Here is a 10503-nt window from a genome sequence, read left to right on the forward strand (position 1 = left end):
ATTTAATCTCAATGGGAATTGTTTGTTGCATTATTCTCCTTTTTTTATGTCTTCGAAATGCTTCACAATCCAAAATAAGAAAAAATGTTAAGCAATAACGAGGCCTTTTTTCTAGTGAAGAATGTGAAAGATCCCCAGAAGTAAAAGCATAGGGACTAATTTATTCACCCAGAATGCATATCTTCGGAGCCTCTACAGTATATTAAAATTAGGGTGGCCCCTCAAGGTCAAGGTCCGAGCAAGGACTGCTAATGGGACCTCCCGCTAGCAGCTCTCAGGGGCGTGGGTCAGACCCAAAGGCCACACGAGGGAAAGGACAGTCGTGGAGAGGACTGCCCGGGGCGGACAGGGTAGGACCCCCAAGGAGGCTAATGTCTGAGCCAAACTGGCAGGAGGACTTGGGACTAGGGAAGACAGAAGTGTGCAGGGGCGTGCGCTGAGCACGCTCAGACCCCGGGAAGCGTGGCTCATCCCATCAACACGCGTGGAGGAGCCTCTCGCGTCAGGGGCTCTGCGGGGCAGGTCAGGAGTCAGAATCCGGGAGTGCCGCTGTGCTCTGACCTCGCGGAGCCCACTCCTCGCGTACAGGTCCATCGCAGGTACTGCTCTCCAGGTGAAGGAAAAGGGTGGCTTAGCTCTTCCTGGGATTTCGCATTGGCCTCGTTTCGCGGTGGAAGGTTCTGGAGAGACGGATGGACAGGTACTTCCGTGGGACCTGTCACTGCGGCCCCAGGGGCTGGGAAATGAGACCAGGGATGTTGTAAGGAGCCAGTAAGGGCAGCTCCCACACCGACCCCCACCTATGTAGCAGCACGATAGAAATGAGACAAAGGAGTCCTCTCTGCTGGAAGCACACAGCTTCAGTTGCAGCACGCAGTGGACAAGCAAGCACTGGAGAGATTTCAGCCAGGTGTCTTTGAGCAGTTGCACAAACTGCGGCTGCGCATGATAATCCTGGGCTGACGTTTTTTCCTGTCATGCTCATGCGGGGTGAGAGGGATGCCCAGAGCCCCTTGGTGGAAGTGCATGCCGCAGATGGGCGCTGACAGTAACTGCCTACCATACCTACGATCGATCGAAAACAGCCTGCCGCCCAGTGGGCAGGTGCTTTGGGGAGGTTGGAGGGGCGGGCCAGTATACACAGGGCCTGCCAGTGGCTCCCCTAGAAGCAGGTATCTATCGCTGTCTGCTGCCTCTGACAGAGTTCAAAAGGACTTCGTGGACTGAGAAAGGAGAGCATGAGCTCGTTGGGGGCGTTGCAAGATGTTGTAAAGATGAAGCAGAAATTGACCTCTATAAAAGGCTCTCCTGGCATAACTTTCAGGAATGTGACTCTCCCTGGCAAGGTGGGACATGACTCCCAGGGAGCAGCCTAGCCTTGGCATTGTGGGATTGACGATGCCTTCTTGATCCAAAGGAGGAAAATAAATATAATAAAATAAGGTTTCAATGGCTGAGATTTCAAATAGACTCGATAAGTTATTCTGGGGGTTACTCTTATGCAAGCTTCAGCCAGATATTACAAATTGCCATGGTATGCCAATCCTCAACCAACAGTATTCCTGAAGACGGTGAAGGAAACCTAGGGCTCTGTCTAAGACTCCATATCAATTTTACTTATTAAATTTATTTTCCAGAAACTTAAGATCTCCAGATTGTTCCTATGCCAGATAAGTTCTGAAACTTAAGAGGTACTGGTCTTCCTAGAATATCAGCCAGTTGCATTCCACTGCCCCATAATGTTGACACTCCTTTTCAATATAAAGAAGTTAGAATGCTCATTGCCCAAATAATCCAGAAGATTGAGAGAAGGATCAAATGAGAGGGAGGAGTTGTAACAGAGAAGTTATTAACAAATGATTAAAACTATTGGATCATTATATAGATATTTAAGTTTCTAGTATATTAGAACAGCCAAAAGGCAAGACCTAAAATTGTGGAACCTTAACCCATACTATACATTGAAATTTACTACATAACTACCTCTTAGGTTGTATTTTGAAATTTATCACTTTTCTGCATATATGCTATATTTCACAATAAAAATAGTTTTAAAAAGTTACAAATCACTGAAAAAAATTTTCCTGGGTTGATGGGCCTGAAAGGCATTGAATTTGCAAAAAGACCTCTGCAGAATCAGAGAAGGTCTTGGTCTCCCTGTATGGGGTTCCTTTGGAAAGCAGTGATGTGCTGAAGGATGGTGGAGGATAGAGTGGAATGGTCTCAAGTGAGTAGTGGTGTTGGAAGGATGGACTGTATCTAAGGAACTGGCTCCTTCCTTCATTCACTCAGGATAAGTACTTGTAGACACCCTCCCCAGGGACTTGTGTCTGAGAAGAGAAGAGAACTGCCAAGAAGCATGCAAATGTGGTTTGCACAGAACCTGTGATATCCTGCAACCAGGGCAGGACTTTGGCGTGCTGGAGGTGAGTGTGGCCTGGTGATGGAGCCAGGGCATGCATGGGGGGACAAGAAGGAAGGTGACTTCTATGTTGGTCCACCCTTGTCCAGAGCAGCCTCTGGATCCATCCCTGAGCATAACTGTGGTGGGCAGTGGGATGCTTGTTCAGCTGGCTCTGGAGCCCAAGCAGAAGGTGGGACCATGGGTGACTAGGTGCCGCCCTGACGACTCACCTGTGCAGCCCTGACTGACCCGAGCCCCGTGTGGCAAAGCCTGTTTGTATTCCAGTTGTGGGACCTGGGAAACATAAACTAGAGTACTGATATTTTGAGCCCAAATTCTGGGTCTTGGGAAAGGGAAGAAGAGAAAGAACATTTTTTCTGCATCTGATGGCCTGTTCATAGCCCTATTCACCTGTGGGCAACCTCCTTCTGTGCTGAGGTCTTGCCACTGGTTGCCTTCTGTCCCCAGCATTGGGACTTTAGACTTTCTATGCAGCCCTTGATGTTCCTACCTGCCCAAGAGTTACATATTCTCAGATTTCCAATCATTCCCTACCACCCAAGAACAAGACTCAATCCATTTCAGTCACCATGGTAAGATATAAATTCCCAAATGTTAGAAGAGGCTCTTTATTAGTCAGTTACAATTTCAAGGAATAACAAACAATACAATAATTGGTACACAGGGTGCAGGGGATATGAGATATTTTTAGGTCTGGGGTAGAGAGAAAGGAGACCTCATAGGGGTAGGCAGGACTCCAGTTTCTCCTGCTTTTCCTAGTTTCTCCCTCTGAACTCACACATTCTCCTTAAGACTCCAAGACTTTCACTTTGCCCTTGTCACCTTTGACAATTGCAGGGGAGAGTTGGTGTCTGTGGTACATACCTGGGCCAGGCAGGTGAATTTTCAAAGTCCAGTTTCACTTGTATCAGAAACTCATAGCTAAAGACCTCCTAGGTCAACTGAGCTTCCAAAGTAGAGTTCTCCAAATTCATCATCCTTTGCTGGATATAGCTCAGTCTCCCCAGTCTTTGGCACAAGTTTATTCAAGATTCCTTTTCCCAATTGAAAAAAAAATAGATGGCGTCCTTAAAACCTCATTGGAAAAGTTATCCAGTGGAAATCCATGGACAGGGATAGGTCTCCAACCCAAGTTCCACCACTTTCCAGGCAGGAAATGTAGATTCACTAGATTCTATTTCCTCATCTGTAAAATGAGCTGGCACCTCTCCAGCTCAAGTATATTGACTATAAATTAGAAGAGAAAAATCGTAACATTTTTCATGCATCACATATCAGAAGTCATTCACTGGCCTAGATCAGTGATTCAAACTTGAAGAAAATAAAGGAATAAACAAACACCTGATACTATTATACAGGGGGACAAGATTGTGATTGCAGTAGGGTGGAAAGACTGTGGGGGCTGGAGCCCCATGCTGTAGGAAAATGGCCCCTTCAGGGTACATTGTCTTGGGATTTTTCAAAACTTTCTTAACCTGATTCTGTGCTCAGATCCTATCATATTAATAAGTAACCAAAAATTCAATTTTTTGCCAATATGAATTCATGCGTAGGTTTACACTAGAAAAGGTCACATTAAAGGAATAGTACTGGAACTTGGGAGACTTTGAACCCTAATTTGAAGAAATAAAAGTTATAACAGTAGCAGGATATAAACCTGGGATTATAGTTGGCTCTATAGGACTCAAATGCTTACATGTAGAAAAAAATAAGGATATCCAGCTCATTTGTCTTCTAAGTGTGAAACAGGCATTTGAAACCATTCTGGTTTTTTTCTATACACCTTTTTGCACAAGCAGAGCTCTGGTTTCCTACAAATGAAAGGCTCAGAAACTTTAGCCCTAGAGGGCTTGTCCAAGTTCTTATTTCCACAGACAAGGAAACTGAGATCCAAAGAGCCTAAATTCCTTTCCCCATGATGTATGGCTGGCCAAACTGAAGCCAAAATTCAGGACCTCTTGGTCCCTGGCAAACCCTCTTTCTATTCTACCACGATGCCATATTTTTAAGAATAAAGCTGTTATTCATCTTGTAAACTGTGAGATGGTTCAGCACAGGACGTTCAGTTTGCTGAATGTCCACCATCTTCCTTTCTGTACCTTTAGCAAAAGAAGAGCCATAACTCAAACAATGACGCTGTACAGGTTTGGTTGCTATGGTCCTCACTCACTACCTGAGACTGGTGTCAGGACTGTTGGGTTCACCCACCCTCCTAAAGGCCCAGGGGCTCTTTTAGGGGCATGGTAGAATCATGATGTGGGTACAGGAGGCTGGAACCCTGGTTTCTGGCCACATCTTAGCCAAGCGACCTTGAGCAAACCACTTCCACTTTCATAACTGAGCATCTTGCATAACATGAGATGAAAGTAGCAGAGATGGAAGTCATGTATAGACTTGGATTGTCACCTGTGACACCCTCCGCCATGTATGTCATCCCAGAGGTCCACAGAGAACCTGCCTCACCACACCTCTCTTCTGAAGGAGGCTGCATGTTTTTCAGCAGGCCACACCTCCTGCTTTCCACCCCAGGCAGCACTTAGGAAGAGACCGACTGCCCCATTCTAAACCCAGCATTCCAGTGACTGGCAGGCAAATTGCTTGCGCCCACACTAGATGGTTACCATGGCAGGCTCTTCCTCAGCACGTTCAAGCAGCACCCTCCTCCAGCTTCACCTCTGATCTCCCCCTGCAGCCTCTGTCTTTAAAGGAGGTATTTACATGCTAAGTTCTGGTGTGAAGAGAAAAAATAAAGCCATCCCTCCCACTCCAGTCGGCTCTTCTCACCTTTAATCTCTAGAGCGCTAATTTAAATTCCTTTCTATAGTGGGAGCAGGGTGGATGCTGGAATTCTGAGCCTGAGTCATGTATCTCCACCTGCGTCTCTGGCGCCTGCTTCTCCAACCTGTTCCTGAGGACCACAGGGTTCTTGTTCTTTCCAGCTTCTGGTCAAAGATGGCAGGGAGGACCAGGAAGGGGTAAGCAAAAGACAGTTCTCTAAGACCATGGGCAATGGGCCAGGCATGGCTGCTTCAATCTGCATGCTTCATCTTATTAACTCAGATCCCTTTGGGTCTCTTGGGCAAATTGCTTAATGCCTCTGAGCCTCAGCTCTTTCATCTGTAAAGTGTAGATGAAAAAATAGTAAGTAGCATTTACTGAGCAACTTTTAAGTGTTTTGGTGTGTTAGTTAATTTAATCCTCCAAACAACCTTATGATGTAAGTTCCACTTTAAGGATGAAGAAACTCAGGCAAAAAACATGAAGTCAGTTGCTCCAGGTGGTACAGAGAGCAGGTGGCAGGATATATATCTCGGCAGCCCATGTCCAGCCTGACTCATCCATGCTGATATTCACTTAGCGTGCCATCTGCTGCACAGTGAGTACTCAACAAAGTTGCTGTTGACACAGGTTGGCCTCCAGCGGGGAGTTCGGAAATCCATAAGTGCAGCCTCACCCATCACTTATCCCACTGTCCCCTGCACCCCTCACTCTCACAGCCCCACATGCAGAATAATCCCATGTGGTTCTGCTTTCATTTGTCATTACAGAAGCCATTTGCAAAAGGAGGGACAGGGCAAGGGCAGCAGAATTTCAGAAGAGAGTGATGTGCAATTCAACGAAACCTGCCTGAGGTTCTGGTACAGCCGTCCCCCAACACCACCCCTTGCTTTCTGCACCCAGGTGGACATCACAGGTGCTCAAGGACTCCAAGTTGACCAATGACAACAGGGGTAAGCAATGTCTTCAAGGCAGAGGCTGGGCTAGGTTGACCCTCCACGATGAGAAGCCTATGAGGCAGGCAGAGAAGGGTCATTCCAAACAGGCACATCAGAAGTGAGAGGGCACAGGGGGAAATGAGTCCTGTTCATTGGCCAGTGAACTCATTCTTCTGAAGCAGTGGGATGTGTAGGATGCCGGGACGAGTAAATAAAAACCAAGGTCCCCTGTAGGGGTTGTGTTGGTTGGGCTGAGTGAGAAGGTGTTGTGGGGTTCAAAGGAGCTTGAGGTTGACCTGCAAGGTCCTGCCATCATCCTCGTTATAAGAATGAGAGACCATCTCCCAGATCCCTTTGAATTTCAAGCCTGCGACTGCTCTGAATTCTTGGTAGAATGAGAAGCGGTGTGGATGAGGGCTCTGCACTTTCCTCCTTCCAGTGGGAAAAGGCAGCTTGTTGGTGGTCCTTGGGTGATGAGACCTGTGCTCTTCATTCTTGCACATGGAACCAACCCCTTTGCCTGCAGGACCTGTTTCTTACATCCAAAATGTCATTATTTGTAAAGATAGGAGATAGCATGATGAAAATAATGATATAATCATGGGTCTGCCTTGCTTTACACAATAGATACGTTCCTAGAGAGTTGTTGGGTATTAGATTTGGGGGAATTGAAACATATTTTAAGGGTGTGGAGTAAGCCTTCTGTTTAAAGGTTGCCTGCTAAAGTTCTCCTGTAATGCAAGGAGTCATTTTGTACCATGCATAGAAGCTCATTACTAAAGACAGCCCACCACCATCAGCCAGATTTTACTAAGTCTTTAAGAGATTCCAGATGTTACAGTAGAGTAACTCCTCAGAAACCACCCATGAAGAAAAAACAGGAAAATGTGGAAAAAGTTAGTTGATCCTTTTCTTATTAAAGGTTAAAACATAAAGGTCTATCAATTGAATGGGAGAGATGCAGCTTCCTTATACCTGTGCAGTTTTCCTGGATGATAGGTTGATGTGTGTTATGTGGGGAAGCACACCTTCACCTTATAATGGATGTAGCTAAGCTCAGTGAAGTTGGGGGGCTGGAGGCAGCATCTTGGGTTCATCAACAACTCTGTCCTTACAAGTGGCCTTATGTTGGGCAATGTCTTCATCTGCACAATGGGAAAGTATTTTTCTTACAAGATTATTGTGAGGATAATCACAAGAGCACAGCGACCAACAAGAGATGCTCTGCAACTGTTGGTTTTCTCTACTTCCTTACTAAATCCACTTTAGACACAACACAGTAAAGGGGCATGGGGACCTGTGAACACAGCCCTACTTCTCTGGTGGGGGTAGAGAGGCTAGCCAGTATTAGTGACTCTCCCTCCTGTGACTCTAAAATATTTTCCCTTTCAATCTGCAGGGGACCAGATTAAATAAATATTCTACTTATTAAAGGTTTCGGCCCTCTTGGGGCTAGCCCTCCTGTTCTTGTCCCTCATTTCCTCACTTGAAATGACCCCAAAGGTGCCTTCTATGACTCATTAGTTCTCCCTTTCTCTTCCCCTCCCTCCCACTTCCATTCCCTCCCTTTCTCCCAAGCATCATTCCAAGCCCCTTAGTTCTGTAACTCATTTGATCCTCATAACCATCCTATGAGGTAGGCATCCTTATTTCCACAATCTTACAGATAAGAAGAGGAAACCAAAATGTGGAGGGTTAAGTAATGTGCTCAGGGTTGCTGTGCTGCTAAGTGGCAGAGCAGGACCCCAGCCAAGAAGTCTGGCTCCAGAGTTTGTGCTCTTAACCATTTCGCTATGCACCTCTCCACATTCATCACTTAACCAAACTTAACATGTGAAAATGAAAGTTAGAAATGGCCAACGTCACAGATTTCAAACAATCTATGTCTAAGCAGTGCATTTTAAGCACAATTTGTCTTGGAGACATGTAGTCCACAAAGACCTTCAGTCAATCACTCTTTCCCTATTCTTCTTCCTCCTGAGAGGGATTTGGAATAGAAACTCCACTACCTATTCCTTAGTCTTTGTCTTGGAGTTGGGACTGGGATTGAAACCCTGCAACCAAACATGCGTGGGAAGAAGCAGAAGTTGGGAAGGACATGGACTCATACTCCTGGGCTTTGGGTGAGGCAAAACCAGGAAAGTGTTTCTGGCTCTCCAAGCCATTGCAAGCAAAGGGCATGGAAGACAATCCACAGCAGGGCTACAATCCAAAGGAGTCAGGTGGGGTGGAGCATGGCTGGTCAGGATCCTAGGAAGCTGTGTGATCGGATGTTAGACCAGGTGGCAGCCAGCACTGTCAGTGTACATACTGCACAGCAGGCAGGGCCACCACGAATAAGACACTGCAATGAAAGCCTTCTCTTCCATCCTATGCGGGTGCTCAGTGCAGTGCCTGGCATGCATGGAGCAAATAGTGACTCTCTGAGTTTATGAATGGTGGGAGGAGAACAAAGACTAATTGGGGTCCAGGAGGCCTGGACTCCAGGTCTAAAGACAGCCATTTAAGAACTGGGTCAGGACACAGTTGATAGTTGCAACTCATGGGCTCCTGGGCTTGGGAGGGAGGAGAACAAATGTAGCAGCCTAGGTTGAGGCTGGGCTTTCTGGTCCTAAGTTTGAGGATGGAGACTCAATTTCCAAGTCCACTGAGTGGTTGCATAAGGTCTCTGTCCACTTTCTTCTTCAGGACTGGTCTGAGAACTGAAGACACAAGAAATCCATGCCAAGCAAGTTCTAGGGCTAAAATCTTGGTAACTACAGAGGACAGAGCCGAAGAAATACAGGAGCTGTCATCAACATGCCTTGCTAATGGGCAAAGATGATGAGAAGTTAAGGTGGTGGCTCTTCCCTAAATGTATATTGGACTAGCAATGAATGAAACAGACCCCAAGAAACCTACGGTGAATACCTTTGGTAAAGACTGTTTTCCCCTTGTACCAACTCCTAAATAGCCAATTAACTGACCATTAACAGTCTACATTTTAAAATTCAGTGGGTTTTTAGCAATGCGTTAATAGATTTGAGTTGAATTTAGTGGTCTTGACCAATATTTGTTAAAAACAAAATAGAGTACATTGGAAAATACCCATGTATTATATAGTAAGATTGAGTACTTTTTCCTGAAGCTTTTGTTCCAGTTTATATAGAGAAGCAGGTATATGTATCTACTGACTGGCACTTAATAGGTGGTTTTTATTTTTGTTTTTGTTTTTGTTTTTTACTGTGGGTTTCAGTTAAAAAGAGATTGAAAAATCACTCCTCTAACCATTTCTTGAGCATCTACTATGAGTCAGTGAGCTACTGAAAGCTGAAACCTTAAACGTTCAGCTCTGCTGTCAGAGAAATATTGGTTGGCAAAAGGAACAGAGAGTGTTCTCTCAGGGGAGAGAGAAAACACCCTGGAGACATGAAGGATGGACTGATGGACCCTCCATGGTGGAGGTGGGGAAGGAAGCCTTCACCAGAAAGGGTTCTCTGGGCTGGACAATTCAGGATGGATGAGTTGTGGGCAATCCAAGCCAAATGTTGGCATTGTAGACTGAGCATGTAGTTCACATGTTGACTCTACTTCCCACTAATTGTTCTGGTTGCATTTGAACTTTCTTTAGGGCACTATGACTTCTAGTGAGATCTTAGCAGGATCCCCAGAGCTGAAACTGTCTAGGTATTAAATTGAAGCCTGTGACATCACAAAGACCTAGTCTTTGGACCACAATAATCTTTTCTTATAAGAGAGAAACATCCACTACCTGCTTGCTCTTGAGGAAATTTAAATAAGTGTCTTTCATGAATCTAATGCTCCTTTGCCATTTTATGTTTTGCCGTGGTGTTGAGAATATTGCTCTGACTGAAGTAATGTGCTAATTCCATAATATCTTTGAAACCAAATAAACATGTTGCTAAAAATCTACTTCTGTTTCACAATCAGTGTTACTCAATCTTTAAATCTGTAAAACACAGTGTTAATAGTCTCCTATTAACAACTGTATTTTTTTTTTTTGCATGCCATTCTAATAACCTTTCCCAAGATACCCTCAGGGAATTTGAGACTAACTCTCTAGAGGTAGATGTGAATATGAAAACTGAGCTGTCAATCAAACCAGAAAAGATTACTGCAGGTAAGGCCTATAGGTGTGGCTCAAAGGTGTGTACCATGATTCTGAAGACATGGGCTATGTTTTAACATCCATAGAAAGTGAAAAATCAACCACACTTTCAAAGTGTAGGCATTTCTGGGTAAAATATTGTCTGATTTTGGGTATACCTTAAAAGATTACTATTTCAAACAAAGAAAACAACTCAACAATTTTAAGGGGATATTAGTATATTTAGAGATAAATTAATCCATAAACTTGCATAG

At 45.0% G+C, this 10503-nt stretch overlaps 1 long non-coding RNA gene across 1 annotated transcript in view; it reads left to right on the top strand.

The window, feature by feature from the left end:
- LOC143668814 (uncharacterized) overlaps nucleotides 1-9071 on the top strand; it is a 31274-nt gene extending 22203 nt beyond the window's left edge. Inside the window, exons 4-5 of the long non-coding RNA XR_013168563.1 lie at nucleotides 5974-6156; nucleotides 8830-9071. This is a non-coding gene — a long non-coding RNA (uncharacterized LOC143668814). The remainder of the gene's footprint in view (nucleotides 1-5973; nucleotides 6157-8829) is intronic.
- Nucleotides 9072-10503: the final 1432 nt, after the last annotated feature.

This window comes from Tamandua tetradactyla, chromosome 25, assembly GCF_023851605.1.
Source record: "Tamandua tetradactyla isolate mTamTet1 chromosome 25, mTamTet1.pri, whole genome shotgun sequence".
NCBI lineage: Eukaryota > Metazoa > Chordata > Mammalia > Pilosa > Myrmecophagidae > Tamandua > Tamandua tetradactyla.